Genomic DNA, 13,495 nt, shown 5'->3' with positions numbered 1-13,495 from the left:
ATGGAAGCAAGAAAATAAAGGTGGGACTGTGCTACAATATGTGGATGATACATTGATTGCTACAGAATCCTGTGAATTGTGTCTAGCCCTAACAATTAGCTTATTAAATTTCCTGGGACTGGGTGGATATAGAGTGTCTAAAGAAAAGGTGCAGATTGTACAAGAAACTGTAACCTACCTAGGATTTGAGATCCTAAAGGGGCAAAGACAGTTAAGTACAGAAAGGAAAGAAGCTATATGCCAGCTCCCCAAACCTTGTGATGCTCGGAATGGTCGGGTGGTGTCGCCTGTGGATTGCCAATTATGGACTGTTGGTAAAACCTCTGTATGTTAAGGATTTCACCAAGAAGTCTTTTAAACTGGACAAATGATAGCAGAAATGCTTTCAAACAGCTTAAGCAGGCTCTGATGAGAGCACCAGCCCTCAGACTACCTGATCTTACAAAATATTTTGAACTGTTTACCTATGAAAGGCAAGCGGTGGTTTTGGGAGTGTTGTCACAGCATTTAGGAGGTCAAAGACGCGCCGTAGCTTATTTCTCAAAACAATTGGATCCTGTGAGCCAAGGATGGCTGGGATGCTTGAGAGCAGTAGCGGCGACAGTACTGCTGATCCAGGAAGCCCGGAAGCTGATCTTGGGACAGAAGATGACTATTTATGTTCCACACATGGTCGTCACAGTATTAGAACAAAAAGGGGGACACTGGTTATCTCCCAGTAGAATGCTAAAGTATCAAGTAGTCCTGATAGAACAAGACGATATTACACTTCAAACAACTGCCATTGTTAACCCTGCAATGTTCCTCTCTGACAGACAAGTCGAAAAAACGCCAGAACATGACTGCCCACAAACTATTTGTCCTGGTTTCAGCCAGGATAGAGCTGGTTTTCTTCACAGAAGCTAGTGTGAGGCTATGTTTTGGATTTGGGATGAGAAACTGTTGATAACGTGCTGATGTTTTGGGTTGTTGCTAAGTAGTCAAGGACAGTCCAGCTTCTTGTGCTGGCCTGCTAGCAAGAAGGCTGGGGGTGCACAGGAAGCTGGGAGGGGACACAGCCGGGACAGCTGACCCAGGCTGGCCAAAGAGATATTTCCTACCATATGACGTCATGCCCAGTACATAAACGGGAATTAGCCGGGGGGCGGAAATCGCTGCTCGGGGACGGGCTATCAATCGCCGGGTGGTGAGCAATTGCTGTATTGGGCATCACTTGTTCTTGTACATTCCTTTGTCAGTATTATTATTGCTGTTATCATTGTTGTTTCCTTCTCTCTTGCTGTCCTATTAAACTGTTTTTATCTCAACCCATGAGTTTTTCTTCCCAATTCTCTCCCCCGTCCCACTGGGGGAGGGGGCAGTGAGCGAGCAGTTGTGTGGTGCTTAGTTGCTGGCTGGTGCTAAACCACATCACTATTGAAGAGACATACTCCAGCAGACCAGATCTGAGGGATACCCCTTTAGAGAATCCAGATTGGGAACTGTACACTGACGGTAGCAGTTTTGTGCAAAATGGAATACGCATGTTGGTGTATGCAGTAACCACACTCAAATATATAGTAGAAGCGAAGGCTCTGCCTCCAAAAACATCTGCACAGAAGGCTGAACTAATAGCTTTGACACGAGCCTTGGAGTTGAGTACTGGAAAAACTGTAAATATTTGGACTGATTCTAAATATGCATTCGGGATAGTGCATGCTCATGGAGCCATTTGGAAGGAAAGGGGGCTGTTATCAGCACAAGGAACTGAAATTAAACATGCTGAACAGATCCTGAGCTTGCTGGAAAGTGTCAAAGCCCTGAAGGCTGTTGCTATAATGCATTGTAAAGCACATCAATCGGATAAAACCACTCAAGGGAAAGGGAATAAATTGTCTGATTTAACATCAAAAGAGGTTGCAGAAAAAGGCACTGAAATGCTATCTCTAGTCCCAGAAAAGAGAATTGTTTTAGCAGAAACACCAAAATATGACCCACTGGATCAAAAACTAATTGATACATTGTTAGCTCGTAAGCAGGAGGATGGATGGGCAGTGACCCCTAACGGTCAGTTGGTAATACCTTATTTTCTTATGAGAAACTTAGTACAAGAACATAATAAAGTACATTGGTGAACTGAAAATTTATTAAAACACTTACAAAAGATAATAATCAGATGAAATATGATAGAAACTGTGAAGTCGATTACCGAAAGATGTGAATTGTGTTGCAAAAATAATCCCAAGACCCCAAACAAAATCCTATTTAGAATAAATAAAGGATATTTGCCTGGAGAATATTGGCAAATTGATTTTACCGAATTACCAAGAAAAGGGGGGTTAAGGTATCTACTTGTTTTAGTAGATACCTTTACGGGTTGGCCCGAGGCTTTTCCATGTCGTACCAACAAGGCCGGGGAAGTAGTAAAGATATTATTGAAAGAAATCATTCCACAATTTGGAGTCCCCTTGGGAATGTCATCAGACAGAGGTTCCCACTTTATAGCAGCAGTTGTTAATCAGGTGAGCAGATTACTGGGAATCTCCTGGGATCTCCATACCCATTATAGACCACAATCGAGTAGAAAAGTAGAAAGGATGAATTCTACTCTTAAAACACAATTGGGAAAATTATGTCAGGAAACATCTATGACTTGGGTACAGGCTTTACCTTTAGTCCTATTGAAAATTCGAATTCAGCCCAGAGGAAAATATAAGTTAAGCCCTTATGAAATTCTGTATGGTCGACCATACCAAATACCCAGTTTACCAGGAAATATGTATATAACTGGGGAGACTGATATGAGAAAGTACTTAATATCACTAGGAAAAACTCTACAAGAAATAAATAAACAAGTTGTTCTGAATAAATCTTTAGGTCTTGATTCCCCAGCACACCCGTTTCAGGCTGGAGATTGGGTATATGTGAAATCCTGGCATTCAGAACCATTAACTGAAAAGTGGAAAGGACCTTTCCAGGTTCTCCTAACAACATACACTGCTGCTAAGGTTTGGGAAAAAGGACCCTGGATTCACTATTCGAGGATCAAGAAGGCCTCCCCTCCATGGGTGATAGAACAACAGGATCCTTTGAAGCTAAAGATAAAATGCCAAAATGTATGAATATGTTGTGTTTATTGTAAATTTGATAACCATGAGTCCAGTTTGTAAAATTATTTACTGGGATCAAAATGTACATCTAATGCTGTCCCAGAATGTTACTCAAATACTCCATAAAAGTGATTGCTGGATCTGTACCCAGATCCCGGAAAATTTGAGGAAAGATATACCTTTAATAGAGATACCACTTCCTAATCGAATTAATTGGACCAATCCAAGAATTTGTGAAAATACCACCTTAGAAAGAAGCCCTAGTGCATGCTGGACCCGAGAGTTAGAGATCAGTGTTTTACCTCTACCTAATTCTAGTTGGTCATGTTTATTCAATTTGGGAAATGGAGAATTTGTGGGCAGTTTTGAAAATTGTAACGAGACTCAGTCATTGAATTTGTCAAGAATAGTTCCTGCTTTTGTGACCCTAAATTACACAGGTCTTCCTGTTCCCACAGGAACAGGTTGGTATTGGTTATGTGGCGGGACAGCCCGAAAGATATTGCCCTTAGGATGGAAAGAAGCATGTACATTAGGAGCTCTGGTTCCCAATATGACCATAATTGATAAATTACATCAACAAAAGGGATGGATTAGAACTTTTCTTAGATGAACAACAAGAACTCACAATGCAATTGCAGATAGTCCTACCAGATTTCACAGCTTTATAAGATAGTTCCTCCCATGGCTTGGAGTTAAAAAGGACCTTAGTAAACATTTCAGCAGTAATAGAAATAACAGAAAATAAGACAGCAATTCAAGCATTACAAAAAGAAGTCTCTAGCTTATCACAGGTAGTACGCCAAAATCGAATGGCACTGGATTTATTACTGGCCTCACAAGGAGGTGTTTGTACTATTATAAACACCAGTTGTTGCGTGTATGTGGACCAAAGTGGCAGAATATCTACTGATTTAGAAGAAATTTGGACACAGACTAAAGTGCTACATGAAATGGCAAAAGATGATACCTCTTGGGGATTTGAAGAAATGTAGAACAAACTCACTTCATGGTTACCAAATCTCATTTGGCTAAAGAATCTTTTTGTAGTTGTCATAATAATTTTAGCAATATGCTTTTTGGCTTGTATAATGATCCAATGTTGCAATTGTCTCTCCCATTTAAGTTGGAAAATAAAATATGGAGACTTAGTTTAAGACTTCAAAGGAGAACCTTTAGAAGTCTCTAGAAAAGGGGGGAATTGATACATTTATGTACTGTCTGGAGGGTTATTGATTACATGATTAGTTTAACTTTTGTACAGATTTCTTTAGCCTGATAACTGTCTGATTATGTTTAACAGCCTACTCTCATATTCCTTAGGCTATACTTGCCTCAAGGCTAACATTTCAGCTATGTGTAAATAGTTAATAACAATAAATGCGTGCGTGTAGAACCAAGAGGCCTCATGAAATTAAAACAAAGAAGAGTTAAGAGCAAGGACTGAGAGATTAATGAGAACAGAGAAGATATCTTAACCTTGAGAATAGAAACATCCTAGCAGGAGTGCTCAAACAAGGATGATAAGAAAGAATCGCTTGGCTGAACAACAGAAGGGGCAAACATCCAAGGAGAAGAAACTATCCTCAGGAGACTCGTGACCATAAAAGGGAAAAAGGAGTAGGGGGCTAACTCCCCAACCAACCACCAACAACCACCCGAGACCCCCGCGCATGCGTAGTGTAGTTTTGCAACGCCAGCATTATGTAATTGTAGTAGATAGGCAGGGAGGTGGAGATTTCTCGGAAAATGTGTGAATATTCACGTCTTTAAGATATATAAAGGATGAACTTTTGTTTCAGGGGATGCACGTTAGGTGGAGCAATCCCCCGTGCATCCAGCGCTGCGATAAAGGATGCCTGCCTTCTAAAACTTCAAACTAAGTGTTAGAGGTAGCCAACCTTTTTGGTAACACAGGTAATAGACAGCCCTACCAGAGGGGATGCCATACTGGACCTGTTGGTCACCAATGCATGTGAGCTAATTGGTGATGTCAAGTGTCTTAGGGTGGTTTCGAGGATTCCCGAGAAGGATAGACACATATACACGGACTACAAGGGGAAAAAGAAGTAAGCGTTTTATTAACTACAAGCATGCGTTACACTAAGGGCATCTTGCAAAGCAATTGTCTTACCGACCCGAGGACTGTGAAGAAGATGGACCATCCGTACATTCTTGTGTCGTCTTGCGCCGCGTGCTCAGCCCAGCAGTCGGTAGGTGCCAGCTTTACGTGGGCATCCCCACGGAGGCAACGGTGGCCTTGCCGTACACCGATCCCCCTGCTCTTCGGGAAATCCCGGTATTTATACATTTGCAGAGGAACGAGTTTCGACACACGTGGCCAGCGAGTGTCGGAACACGCTTCGGTTGCCACCTCTCAACACAGGGAGCCTATGGCGTATGTGCCTGCTGGCCAGACGTGCTGCACGTGCCACAGCCATCCCGTCTATTGGTTCGTAGGCTTTGTTCACACGGCATCTTACCATAATCCAGCAGTCATATATCAACTATGCTTAAATCAATAGCAGAATGTTACAAGGCAAACAATTCTAGCTGTACTACTCCTAGCGATGGAAACTACTCCTAGCGATGGAAAAAGCGCCTGCACAAAGCTATGAAAACCAATATTATATCTTACCAAAGGATTTGTAGTTATAGAGCGCTTTGCCCTAAAAGCTTTCCATGTTCCTCTCATGATACTGCTAATTTCAGTGTGATTTACCCATACATTTTCTTTTGGCTGAGGTGGCATCCAGATTGTGATGACACCTGATAGTGTCAAGATGTGTCCGATGACGACGATGGTGACTGTTTCACCCATGGTTTTACCCATTTTGCGGGTACCTAACGAGTTCCAGAATCTGTAATGACACAAGCATAACCTCGTCCCCAGGTTAGCAGTTGAAAAGGTCCTTCCCACATATTCTTTTCCAAATTTTTAACTTTTACTTGCACATTTTGTGTTAACTCAAACAGACTTCCTGTCATTCCTTTTACATGTTTTACTATGGGAGGCACTGTTTCTCCTTCTGCTAGATGCAAATAATTTAACACATATAAGGCTTTATTCAAATGTTCTTGGGGTGGTGTGGCAGCTTCTCCCCCTTTTTGTTTTTGCAATAAACCCTTCAGGGAATGATTCATTCGTTCAACAATAGCTTGTCCAGTTGGGGAACGTGGTATTCCAGTAACATGCATCACTCCCCATTGAGCAAAAAATCGTTGGGTTGACTGGGCTACATAACCAGGACCATTATCGGTTTTAATTTGTAGGGGTATACCATGGGCTGCGAATGCAGCTCGCAAATGCTTTTGTACATGCCTACTAGTTTCTCCTGTTTGTGCAGTGGCCCAAACTACTGCAGAATAGCAATCAATTGAAACATGAACATATTTAAATCTTCTACAGTCAGCAACATGTGTCACATCCATCTGCCATAGTTGTAGCGAATGCAATCCTCGGGGATTTACTGTAATCGCGTTTCCTGGGCCTATTTGTTGACAATCAGCACAAGTCTGTATAATAGCTGTAGCATCACCTGCACTTAGATTAAATTGTCTCGCTAAAACTTTGGCAGATTGATGGAAAAAGGCATGAGAGGCTTGTGCTTGACCTAAACGGTCCGGGACAGGTCCAGCCCATACTGCGGCAGTCAGCCGATCGGCTCTTGCATATCCTTCCACCAATTCCCCTGGAAGGTTGGTATGGCTGCGTATATGCATAACGTAATAAGGATGTCGTCTTTTCTGCAATAAAAACCAAAGCGTTCTAAATTGTTGATATAGCTGTTCCTGCTGTACTTGTCTGAGGATTGAACCTTCCAATCTTTGGAGTACTCCAACTACATATAAAGAATCAGTAATTATATTCACAGGTTCTTCAGACCATAATTTAAAGGCTTCAATTACTGCCTGTAGTTCTAACTTTTGAACTGATCCTGGCACGACCCGTTCTTTCCATTCTCCGTGCTCTCGCCATACTATTGCTGCCTTGCCTGTTTTCCCACCACCATCCGTAAATACTGTAGCACCTTGAACTGGATATTGACTACACTTTGATTTTTCTTCTACTTCATGGTTTTTAAAAAAGGTAAACATTTTGTGTGATGGATAATTAATCTGAATGTCACCTTCAAATCCTGCTAATGCAGTTTGGAAGGGAACAGAGTGCTGCAAAGCCCAAGTCAAATATTCTTGTTGTAATGGTATTAAAATCGTTTTTGGGTCCTTTTCCGATATATCAATAATTCTGTTGCACCCTTTCATAATCAAATTTGCAAAACACTCTACTTTCGTGATGATGGTTTTTCTCTGCTGCTGAGGCAAAAAGACCCACTCTAAAATTCTCAATGGGTCTGCTTTTGATTCTAGCTTTGTTATCCACTGTATTATAAGCGCATAGGGATGTCGCTCGTGATTGATTACTGCCAAAGTGATCCCTATTGAGGGGTTTATCCTAGAACTAAATGCTTGAGTCACCCGTGCATCCAGCGCTGCCATAAAGAATACCTGCCTTCTAAAACTTCAAACTAAGTGTTAGAGGTAGCCAACCTTTTTGGTAACACAGGTAATAGACAGCCCTACCAGAGGGGATGCCATACTGGACCTGTTGGTCACCAATGCATGTGAGCTAATTGGTGATGTCAAGTGTCTTAGGGTGGTTTCGAGGATTCCCGAGAAGGATAGACACATATACACGGACTACAAGGGGAAAAAGAAGTAAGCGTTTTATTAACTACAAGCATGCGTTACACTAAGGGCATCTTGCAAAGCAATTGTCTTACCGATCCGAGGACTGTGAAGAAGATGGACCATCCGTACATTCTTGTGTCGTCTTGCGCCACGCGCTCAGCCCAGCAGTCGGTAGGTGCCAGCTTTACGTGGGCGTCCCCACGGAGGCAATGGTGGCCTATGCGTACACCGGCCTCCTGCTCTTCAGGAAATCCCGGTATTTATACATTTGCAGAGGAGCAGGTTTCGACACACGTGACCAGCGAGTGCCGAAACACGCCTCTGTTGCTGACTCTCAGCATAGGGAGCCTATGGCATATGCACCCACTGGTTAGGTGCGCTGCACACACCATAGCCATCCCGTCTATTGGTTCGTAGGCTTTGTACACACGGCATATTATCAATCATGCTTAAGCCAATAGCAAGATGTTGCAAGGATCCCTCCCTCCACGTCCTCCCCTAGTATTGTTCAACTTTCTTATCTCTGTGGGAAACCATGTGGTTTCTCTCACCCAGCCTGTTATCTACTTCTCACCCAGCTATCTGCTTTTCTCACTGTGCTAACTGCGGTGTTCTCACAGACCGAAAGTCCATCTTTTAACCCCTCCGCTGCGGTTTTCTCGGCTATCTACTTCTCAGCGTCCAGCTATGGACCAAAATCCCATCTTTTAACCCCTCTGTATACATCAAGATTGGAGGCAGCCTGGGCTGCAGTGATCGTGCACTGGTGGAGGTCACAGTCCTGAGGGATATGGGGCAGGCAAAGAGTAAAGTCAAGACTCTGAATTTTAGGAAAGCAAACTTCCAGCTCTTCAGGGAGTTAATCAGTGGGACCCCCTGGCAAAGTGCCCTTGGGGACAAGGGAGCAGAACAGAGCTGGCAGATCTTTAAGGATGCTTTCCATAGAGTGCAAGAGCTCTTGATACCCAAGTGTAAGAAATCAGGAAAGGAAGGCAAGAGGCTGACATGGCAGAGTCGAGACCTGCTGGAAAAACTAAAGGGCAAGAAGGAAATGCACAGGCAAGTGGAAACAGGGACAGGTATCCTGGGAAGAGTACAGGGACGCTGCCCGGTAGCGTAGGGATGGGGTCAGGAAGGCCAAGGCGCAGCTGGAGCTGAACTTGGCAAGGGATGCAAAGAATAATAAGAAGGGCTTCTACAGATATGTCAACCAGAAAAGGAAGGTCAAAGAACGTGTACACCCCTTGATGAGCAAGACTGGCAAAGTGGTAACAATAGATGAGGAGAAGGCTGAGGTACTGAACAACTTCTTTGCCTCAGTGTTCACTGGCAGTCTCTCTTCCCACACCTCTCGAGTGGATGGACCGCAAGATGGGGACTGGAGGAGCAAAGTCCCTCCCACTGTAAGAGAAGATCAGGTTCGAGATCATCTGAGTATACGTAAGTCTATGGAACCTGATGAGATTCCTCAGGGAATTGGCAGATGTAGTTGCCAAGCCACTCTCCATGATATTTGAAAATTCACCAAGCTGAGTGGTGTGTTTGACATGCCTGAGGGACGGGATGCCATCCAGAGGGACCTGGACAAGCTCAAGAAGTGGGCCCATGTGAACCTCATGAGGTTCAACAAGGCCAAATGCAAGGTTCTGCACCTGGCTCAGGGCAACCCCTTGTATCAATACAGGCTGGGGGATGAATGGATTGAGCAATCCTGTTGAAGGTATGTAAGGAATGAAGCTGGGAGTATTGTTTAGTCTCTGTGAGCAGTTAACAAGGTACAACCTTGAGAGAAGGAACAAGGTAATCACAAAAGAAACACAGCTACTGAACCTTGAGTGAACTATCCTAATTAACATCTAATTAACATCTAATTGGCATAATAGAAACCTGCCCCTGGGCGGGGAAATCCCCCTCCTCACAAAAGCCCCTTCCTCACTGAGCATGCGCAGTAAAAAATAAGGACGCTGTGACTTTAAGTGGAGACAAGGGTTGCGAGAACCAATGGGAACAAGGGTGACCGAGCCAACTTGCAAAACTACGGATAACTCTTGCTCAAAACATATAAATATTTTCAATGTGTTAACCGAGGTGTGCTAGCTTTGTGGACCTACCACCCAACTGTGCGCAGATTTGGAATAAAAGCAAATATCTCGACTCTGTGTGTTTTTCAGCTCTCTGCACACCGGGTGGAAGAACCCATATTTGGGACAACAGTCCTGCAGAGAAGGACTTGGGGATACTAGCCTCACCTGTGCTGAGTGGAGGGGAATGATCACTTCCCTCGACCTGCTGGTAATGCTCTTCCTAATGCAGCCCCACCCCTTCCATTCCAGGCTAAACAACAGTTAATGAGTTTCAATCGGATCGCCCTTTCTGAAACAGGAGGCGGGTGCTCTCCTTTGAGGTGAACCAATGGGAGAACCCTTTTGTTGAGCGATGGTGTCGGGTTGGAGAAGCAGTGGGATGAGGCGGGGATATTTGTAATCAATGAAGTCATAATCTCATCTCTCTCTGGTTTTATTTTTTAGGTGATTTACGGAGAGGGAAGCAGTTCAACACAAAATTCTTTTAAAGCGAGGTAGTTGTAGTTTATGATTTTATTTTCTTTTTCCCTATGTATACTGTTAACTATTTTAGCTTGTGTTTTAAATCATTTGTTATTAATAATTACATAAGCATGCATCATGCCTACTTTCACTCCTTAAAAAATATGCCTGCGTGTTTCAAGGATTATTATGTGCTTTTCTTTTATTTCTTTCTCCCGTCTATCACTTCTATTTCGTAAAGAAAAGTATATTTTTTTTTTTCAGTGGCTGAAGGAAAAAAAAGTTTTGGTCCAGTATTTCTGGAGTAATTATGATGTAACTGTTTAATGAGAAGAAAAAAACCCCACCAACCTTGTTCCTGATTAGCAAGTCAGCTGTACCAACGGAGAAAAGGAGGAGGAAGCAGGGAATGGTGCGTATGTGTATCTATCAATCTGTTTGTATATGTAACTTTTAAAGAAAGCGTCTGAAAAATTAAGATAAGAATAATCAGCTGCTTTTGTAATACTTTGGTATTGTATTGGAAGTGAGCGTTTAAAAGGCTCTGGGCAAAGCAGTCTAAGTAGAAATAGACCCCAGAAGGAACAGCTATGATGGGGCTGGGAGTTGGTCTTGTCTTTTAAATTTTTTTTCCTCCTGCTCTAATTGATCTGTATTTTAGTAACTCTAAACAGAGTGTGGTGGGAGGGAAATTTAATTTTCCAGCCGTTTGAGTAGAAAGGTTGGATTTATTACATGCAGATGAACGTTGCACTTTTAAATTCATTGCGTTCTGCCTTAGGGAAGGGGAGAACAAATGCTGTGCTTTGTGAGTGTCTTTTAATGGCATTGTTATCTTCTATTGCAAAGAATTAAGTATATGTGGCTGAGGAAAGAGGAGTGGAAAGAGCTGTGTGTGAGGAGTGGTGTTACTTGTTAGAGCAGCAGCATTAACTAGCAATGCTAAGGAGGCCGTGAGCTGGATAATCTCACTATCTGATTGCCTCAAACATACGAACACGCGGAAGAATGTTTGGGGGGCAGGGGATTCAATAACTAAGGTTGCAGCTCCTGTTGCCTTTCATTTTAGTCTTTCGGTGTCAGATTTTAATTATACAGTCAAGTCCCTCCTGCTGTAAAAATGTTGTGATTTATTTCCTAAAATGGCTTCTCTCACTCCCTTTTTTTCCTTGGAAAAAAGCAAGTGCCTGCCCCCCCCCCCCCCCCGTAGTAGTCTGAGGAACAAAGAGTGGTATAAAACAACATGCGCTTACAAATTTTATAGTTGTCTTCCATGCAATTTGCATGTTATTTCTAGTATGTATGGAAAAATCTGCCTCTTTTGGGAGGGACTAAATACATGCTTATATTAATATAGATGCAAGTTCTTTGTAAATATATGATTCTCATCATCTTGTTGGGAGAGGGGTCTTTGTTCTTTGCAAAAAAAAAAAAGTGGGTTTGTGGTGGTTTGTTGTGTGGGGTTTTTTGGTGGCCCCCCCCTCCCCCCAGTGGTTAACAGGAGGTAAGGAGAAAATGGGGCTACTGTGTGCTGAGTAAGCCTGGAGGAGGAGAGCAATTACAGCTTGTCCCTATCTCTGGAGAAAGGCAGTGTTTTGTGGTAGCTGGGGGTGTGTTTTTGTGGTTGTTTTTGTTGTTGTGTGTGTTTGTTTTGTTTGGGGGGGAGGGGCTGGTTTGGTGTGTGTTTTTTTCCTGTGGTGGTGGTTTTTTTCTTCATTCCTTCCTTCCTTCCCCTTGTGTATGCGTTCAGTAGCAGAGAATCGGGAAGTCACAGCAGCCAAATACAGACTTACACGTTTATGGACATGTTTGATTGGTGTGACATGATGACGAAAGAAGAGGAGGAGAGGTTGGCCTAGCTTTGCCATGAAACATGCTTCCTGTCCATGCATCTGGCTCTTAACCTAAGTTGTGCATGCTTAGATCTCACTTCTGGGTGTCACTTCATCAAGGTAACCTGCTAGGAAAAGCAGTGCAGCCATTGCTTTGTAGAGTGAGAGAAGAAAGCAGGATTGACTCTTTCAAAATCGATTTTGAGATCCTCTTGATTGGGGTTAAAACTTCGTAGGAAGAAAATATAGTTCTCCTAAATGTGCTTGTCACTTGTGTGTTTGTGGATGGAGGTGCTGGGGTGTGTTAGTTATAAAGCCAAGGCCTGTACATTCCTTGGCAGTTCTGGAAAATTAATGTTGGGGTATTAAAAGAAAAAGCTTACTGTTTAATGAAGACAGAGTGGGAAACTTGTGATCTCAAACAATCCAGTCTCTTTGGGGGGGGGGGGGGGAGTGATTGAATTTGTATCTTCTATTTTTACCATTTTATTTTAAGATTATTCATATGAAGCTTGTATGTAGATAAAGTAGTACTTCCCCTGTCCTTGTTTAAGGAAGCCCTCTATATTTGCTAGGGGAAGAATGGAATTTATAAATTTGTCTTCTCATGCTCAAACAAAATTTATGGTTAAGGAGAAACAAAATATACGCAAGGGGGGAAAAAGTACTTTTTAACCTATAATTGGAATCAGATTTTAGAAATATTCTAAAGAATCAGATTTTAAAAAATTATTTATAAAGCAAGTGTAAATACTGTGCTGTAACCTCAATATGATTAAATAGGTTACATGGGAGTTGATTTTTTTCTTTATATTTGCTGTTTATTTTGTTTTTTGGTGACCGACATTTCCAAACATTATATCAACTCCATTCTTTTGAAGGTCTTTGAATTTTTTTAGACAGGTAATTGGCTGAAGAGTTGAAGATATATGGATTTTTTTTAAAACTGTAGCAAACTAAATCTTGTATTTGTTTTCTGTTGAAATTTATGTGGAACTGATGTCATTTGCAGCATCATTCCATTTGCCACCTTTCCTGTTGTCCTGGTTTCATCTGAGTTCATTTTCTTTGTAGAAGCTAGTATGAGGCTATGTTTTGCATTTGGGATGAAAAAAAATGTGCTGATGTTCTTGGTTGCTGCTAAGCAGTCAAGGACTGTCCAGCTTCTTGTGCTGGCCTGCCAGTGAGAAGGTGGGGGGTGCACAGGAAGCTGGGAGGGGACACAGCTGGGACAGCTGACCCAAACTGACTAAAGGGCTATTCCATGCCATATGATGTCATGCTCAGCATATAAAGCTGGGGGAAGAAGGGGGGGGAAATGTTCAGAGTTGTGGCA

Source organism: Phaethon aethereus (genome assembly GCF_964289735.1).
Source record: "Phaethon aethereus genome assembly, chromosome: W".
Lineage (NCBI taxonomy): Eukaryota > Metazoa > Chordata > Aves > Phaethontiformes > Phaethontidae > Phaethon > Phaethon aethereus.
The sequence above is the reverse complement of the archived record's forward strand: the minus strand, read 5'-3'. Positions refer to the sequence as shown.